Consider the following 7,380-nt stretch of genomic DNA (forward strand, 5'->3'; position numbering starts at 1 on the left):
ATACCATTTATTTAGGACATCAACTATAATCTCATCTGTCCTTTGATTTAGGCTGGACATTCTGCACAGACACTTCGTAATAAACTCATCAACTCATCAGTAGCTGCGTAAACCAGCATGTTTGTTTCTGCTGTAGATAACACAAAATAATAACGCCTAAATACTCCCTATTAATCAAAGTAAACTTTGAAGCTATTCGTTCTCTGTCTCTGCTTGGTTTCTTCCCTGAATTTGGCTCAGAGCTAGCGGCAGCAGTGCGGCTCAGGCTTCTTCTCCGAGTGAACCTGAAAATTCTAACAATTATGCATTAAACTCAAGGTCCACAGGCTAAAGTCAACTCACTGTCTCGTTTCATTCAGCCTGTGAAGTTGTGAGAAATATTTTTCTGCTAAAAGGACCCGAAATACATCACTACGCAACACTATCTGGAATTCAGCAGACCCGTAGCATAGCGAACGTTTGTGTTTTGTATGCTTCACAATTCAGCAAACATGGCCTCAATCTCACAGAGCTGAAGCGGCTGATATGGACGACTACTTGCTGCTTTTGATGCTAGTCAGACCGACGTCTACAAAGATTCAGAAATGCATCTGTGTTGGTCTTTAGTGTCATTCAGTGACTGAAATGTATCATCTAGCTTAGAGACTTGCAAATGTGTCGAAACAAAGAAAAGCCGAAAGACCAGAGAGCTGGGAGATGTTCTGAGCATGTAAACAATCTTTAGTCATTTTAATAAATATTCACCAAGGCCTCATAGTGCATACAGATGTATAGTTTCTGTTAGCTCTTGCAGGTTAATGGTGTAATCAATAGAACAGAAATGTTCAAAGATTGATAACCTTATGTTATGGACCTTCAAGGGCTCATAAAATGCTGACAGAATTCATATCTAATATCCCAGAAAAATCGATGTGTTCACATACACAAATAGAGGCAGGGTGTGCTTGCATATTCTGGCCATTTATTACATATTACATAGTCTGTACCTTTCAAATATATACACATATGCTTGATAAGACACTCTTCTGAAATATAAGACTCTTGCATCTGTCCAAGATGCAAATTTATTAGCACAGCACTAAAACTACAAGCCCCATGAGGTCAGATTTGGTCATTTATCATTGTTCATGCATCACCAGAGCAGGAAATGTTTATTGTCTCTATTTACAAGAGAAGCAATCATCTGTACAATCGGAGAAAGCAAGAGGAGACTGGCTTATTGTTTCATTGAGCACTTTCATATGACCAGAAGGGATCTGTTTTCCAGTAGTAAGACATTTGAACAGCGATGGATGTTGCATTAAGGACATCTCCATATGCATTATCAACTCAAAAAAAAATTTTATTTACTTTCTTGGAACTCAAATTCAATGAACGCTGGTCAGGATATTGAATGGCGAAAAAAAATAAGATTTTTGAAAAAAAAAAATGGTTACTTCCCATCAGTAGTTTCTAAGAAACCATTATGGCTGAGACTTTAGCACATGTACTCATCATAGACAACTGTTACGCGTACACACAGGAACACACTCATTGAAAAAAAACAGATAAACAGCACCATTTGTGATTGGTATTTTTTTCTAAAGTCAAGTGTTTCAAGTCTATAATCATGTTGTGTCTCTTCTGAATATCAAGCACAAGAAACAGAAAAGCTCTTTTGTCCAAACCAGACAAAACCTATGGTTCAGTAATTTCTCCCTTTGTGTCATTTGTACTGATTGCACAATGTTTGCTTAGAAAATGTGCTGCTAGGTTTTTCAAGGTACTTCACCTCGTCCATGTTTATTATATCTACTATTACATTTTCACGTGGGCTTTTCGATCATTGTTTATCGAGCCATTTGGTATGTAGAAGGGGTGCAACACAATGACACTATATACACTATATTGCCAAAAGTATTCGCTCACCTGCCTTGACTCGCATATGAACTTAAGTGACATCCCATTCCTAATCCATAGGGTTCAATATGACGTCGGTCCACCCTTTACAGCTATAACAGCTTCAACTCTTCTGGGAAGGCTGTCCACAAGGTTTAGGAGGGTGTTTATGGGAATTTTTGACCATTCTTCCAGAAGCGCATTTGTGAGGTCACACAGTGATGTTGGACGAGAAGGCCTGGCTCTCAGTCTCCGCTCTAATTCATCCCAAAGGTGTTCTATCGGGTTGAGGTTAGGACTCTGTGCAGACCAGTCAAGTTCCTCCACACCAGACTCTGTCATCCATGTCTTTATGGACCTTGCTTTGTGCACTGGTGCACAGTCATGTTGGAAGAGGAAGGGGCCAGCTCCAAACTGTTCCCACAAAGTTGGGAGCATGGAATTGTCCAAAATGTCTTGGTATGCTGAAGCATTCAGAGTTCCTTTCACTGGAACTAAGGGGCCAAGCCCAGCTCCTGAAAAACAACCCCACACCATAATCCCCCCTCCACCAAACTTTACACTTGGCACAATGCAGTCAGACAAGTACCGTTCTCCTGGCAACCGCCAAACCCAGACTCGTCCATCAGATTGCCAGATGGAGAAGCGCGATTCGTCACTCCAGAGAACGCGTCTCCACTGCTCTAGAGTCCAGTGGCGGCGTGCTTTACACCACTGCATCCGACGCTTTGCATTGCACTTGGTGATGTATGGCTTGGATGCAGCTGCTCGGCCATGGAAACCCATTCCATGAAGCTCTCTGCGCACTGTTCTTGAGCTAATCTGAAGGCCACATGAAGTTTGGAGGTCTGTAGCGATTGACTCTGCAGAAAGTTGGCGACCTCTTCGCACTATGCGCCTCAGCATCCGCTGACCCCGCTCCGTCAGTTTACGTGGCCTACCACTTCGTGGCTGAGTTGCTGTTGTTCCCAAACACTTCCACGTTCTTATAATACAGCTTATAATTCCAACTGTGGAATATTTAGGAGCGAGGAAATTTCACGACTGGATTTGTTGCACAGGTGGCATCCTATCACAGTTCCACGCTGGAATTCACTGAGCTCCTGAGAGCGACCCATTCTTTCACAAATGTTTGTAAAAACAGTCTGCATGCCTAGGTGCTTGATTTTATACACCTGTGGCCATGGAAGTGATTGGAACACCTGATTCTGATTATTTGGATGGGTGAGCGAATACTTTTGGCAATATAGTGTATATCTGCTCTAAATATCCATATCTGTATTTTGATTTAAACCTGATGTGGGTGTAGACTAACCCTCAAAACTTATATTATTATTGTATTTTAATTAATTTATTTTTATTTTTATTTTTAAGGTATATACCATCATACATTCCATTCCATAGGATTCCACTCCCGATGCACACAAATGCCCTGTTATCCTTTCTCACAAGCTTTCTTTCAAAACAAAGCAAAACTCATTGGTATCTGTATTTCTATCTGTTTAGAACGCATTATCTATTCATTCGTATTCAGTTATGCCTATTCTCTAATTATTCCAGTCAGTCAGCACTACACCCAGCTACTGCTATTCAATGGGGGGAAAAAAAAAAAACAGATAAAGGTCTCTAATGAAACCGCAGGCAATGGACTATAATTTTATGGTATTAATAATAGAAATTCCATGAAAAGCCGACCGTTCGAAACTTGAATATACGTGACATTCTTGGTATAAGCTCATTTAGTCTATAATTCATCATTGTAACCCTAAAAGTGACAGACCCCTAGAATTACAGCGTTAAAGTACTCATTTTCGGTTCCATGACCAAACTATGTGTGGAAGTCTGTAATAAAACACCATAGATGATTTGTGGCTCATTATTGGTTTTGCATGCTTCTAAGCAGAACATTTATCTCGAGATGTCATCAGTGCATCTGACGCTGCATCATTCTTCTCATGAAGCCATCACTGGTGCATATCCCATAAGGGTTTTAATTTGTCACACTCATCAATATGCAGCACATACGTGTCTGAGCACTTACTCTATCAATTACTATCCCTCCTGTCCATTATTTCTGGCGCATCTCCACATAGGCATGATGTTTCCCAGGAGTTTTTTAAAGCTGTTTGTGTGTGTGTATACAGGGACATCTGCTTTACATGTCTTGTTTCACCTTCACCAAAGTCTCACAAGATTCGTTTTATATCCTGCAATTCCTCCAAACATCAAAAGTTCACGGCTTGCGTAATCATGCCAGAAGCCATCTTACATGATTGCATCCATCTTAAAAAAGTCTGCAGACTATAACATAAGAATTGTCTTAGTGTAAAACCCACTTTAATTTTCCTTTAAGGCCACCACTTGACAAGCCTTTACTGGTTCTGTATGATTCATGAAGATAATAAAAGGGCATATGGTTATACAGGGTCCAAATAAAAATATTCATATCCTGTTCATAAGCCCATTCAATATAAAAAGGACAGACATATAAAGATGATACAGTAGAGTAATAATCTGACAAATCAATAGTTTTATTTTTTTTTTTTAAACGATGGAAATGGGTTTTCTTAAAAAAAATAAATAAATAAAAGCCCTATACTGTGGTTAAGGAGTTCAGTACAAAAAAAAAAAATGAAATTCACAGAAATGTTCTGCTTAGCTTAAATGTCATCAATCACCCAAGACTTCTTAGTAGTTCTGTATTCGAGCTAATTATCTAATAAAACTATAATTGCATTTTGCAAACTGGGTTCTGAAACGATCACACACTTGGCTCAAACCATGCTGTGAGGGTAAACTAAAATAGTGTTAAAGTAATTTATAGTCTTCGCAATAATTTGCAGTCTCCGCAGTAAGTTGCAGTGACTTGCAGTTTTGCAGTATCTTGCAGACGATCAGTATCTTACAGTTTTGCAGTATCTTGCAGTAAGTTGCAGCATCTTGCAGTCTCGCAGTAAATTGCTGACATGCAATCTTGTAGTCTCGCAGTATCTTGCAGTCTTGCAGTCAGATGCAGTATCTTACAGTTTTGCAGTAAGTTGCAGTATCTTGCAGTCTCGCATTAAGTTGCTGTGACATGCAATCTTGCAGTGTCGCAGTATCTTGCAATCTTGCAGTATCTTCTAGTCTTGCAGTAAATTGCTGACATGCAATCTTGCAGTCTCTCAGTGTCTTGCAGTAAGATGCAGTATCTTACAATTTTGCAGTAAGTTGCAGTATCTTGCAGTCTTGCTTTAAGTTGCTGTGACATGCAATCTTGCAGTCTCGCAGTATCTTGCAGTGACATGCAGTATCTTGCAGTCTCATAGCAACTTGCAGTCTCGCAGTAAGTTGCAGTGACTTGCAGTACTGCAGTAAATTAGTCTTTGCAGTGACCTGCAGTCCTGCAGCAACTTGCAGTCTTGCAGTAAGTTGCAGTCTCAGAATAAGTTGCAGTGACTTGTAGCCTTGCAGTAAATTAGTCTCGCAGTGACATGCAGGCTTGCAGTATTTTGCAGACTCACAGTAAGATTCGGTGACTTGCAGACTTGCAGTAAGTTGCAGTATCCTGCAGCCTCACAGTAAGATGCAGGCACTTGCAGACTCACAGTAAGTTGCAGTATCATGCAGCCTCACAGTAAGATGCAATGACTTGCAGTCTTGCTGTAAGTGGCAGTGACTTGCAGTAAATTACAGTCTCACAGTGACATGCAGTCTTGTAGTATCTTGCAATCTTGTATGTTGCAGTGACATACAGTCTTGCAGTGTCTTGCAGTCTTGCTGTAAGTTGCAGTATCTTGCAGTCTCGCAGTAGTTCAGTCATATTAGTTGGATTAGTGGTCAATTAAAAGGTACTGGATATTACTACTTTTCTATCTTTTTTTTGCATCATATAATGCATAATAAAATAAATGTGTACCATAAGAATCTGAAAGATGTAGATTCCACAACCATAAGCACCCAGAAATTCTCAAACACAAAGATCTAGGGATTTGATGGAATACTTTTTCCCCGTTATTTAATCACCTGCACTGGATAATCTGTCAATATAAAAACAAAACAAAACAAAAACAACAACAAATTTTCTGGCCACATTTCTGTATGTCAATGGTAAATTACTGTTTTAAGCCTTTAATAGACTGGGTTAGATTTATGTGGGGAGGTGGAGTAATGTATTTTAAGTCCCACATGAATCCAGCATGTCAATATATTTTCAGACTGCACAATCCCACATTTGAAAAGGTTGGAAAAGCAGTCTTTTGTACTGTGGAGATAACCCCAAATTAAAATGGCTGATTAACAGTCTATTGTTACTGGCCAGGTTATCAGGGGAATAGTGAATGTCCATTCATTTCTCTGGTTAAAAATGGAAGATTACGAGCACAAATTTTTATCTTCCAGTGTTGCCTCGTGCTCGAGTCTCGGTGTTTGTGACAGAGGTCTCTATTTTAAATCATGAGGAACATTAAGTGATTCGTCATCATAGAATTGAGGAAATGCGTGAAATATACAGCAGAAAGCTACCCTTATAAACACTGGAATGTAATGGCTCAAACTGTATTAGACAATGAGTGATTTTGTGGATGATTAAACACCCCTGTAAGAAGCAGCAGACTTTGAGAAATGGTGCGTAACTGCTGAAATATTGATTCGCTTTGAAAGGGCGTTGCACATTGTTTTGACGTATCTTTTAAAAATGTTCATATTATTCTCACCAGTCATGAGTCATGGACAGACACAAAGCTGCAGGCTGCAGATGGTGGAGAGGTTACGACAAAGTCAAGTGGTGTGTGTGTGTGTGTGTGTGTGTGTGTGTGTGTTTGTTTCTGAGTCTGTGCTATTTTTAGCTTTCAAGTGTGAAATTTGCCTGTATAGAATACAATAGCCATTCAAGATAACTGTGCTGGGAAACACTATGATGTCCACAAATATGCATATAATAATAATGATGATGATGATAATAGTAATAATAATAATACCACAGCTCTGTCAATTTCTTGATTCTGAAAAATCAGAAGATATTGATTAATTTTCTCTAAAAGCAGCTCTGACTTGCCTTCTTCCCATAGTGCATCCTGGTGCCATGTGTTCCCCAGGTAAATGATGCACATGCACCCGAACATCCATATGTATAACATATATATGGTGTACAGGGGTCGGCATGGGCCCCCTGACTGGTCTGCAGCTATACAGCCCCATACACAACCAACTGTGATGCATTATGTATTCTGACCCCTTTCTATCAGAACCAGCATTGACTTCTTCAGCAGTTTGAGCAACAGTAGCTCGTCTGTTGGATCGGATCACACGGGCCAGCCTTCGCTCCCCACGTGCATCAATGAGCCTTGACCGCCCATGACCCTGTCGCCGGTTCACCACTGTTCCTTCTTTGGACAACTTTTGATAGATACTGACCACTGCAGACCGGGAACACCAGACAAGAGCTGCAGTTTTGGAGATGCTCTGATCCAGTCGTCTAGCCATCACAATTTGGCCCTTCGTCAAGCTCAAATCCTTACACTT

This window comes from Hemibagrus wyckioides, linkage group LG24, assembly GCF_019097595.1.
Source record: "Hemibagrus wyckioides isolate EC202008001 linkage group LG24, SWU_Hwy_1.0, whole genome shotgun sequence".
Taxonomy (NCBI): domain Eukaryota; kingdom Metazoa; phylum Chordata; class Actinopteri; order Siluriformes; family Bagridae; genus Hemibagrus; species Hemibagrus wyckioides.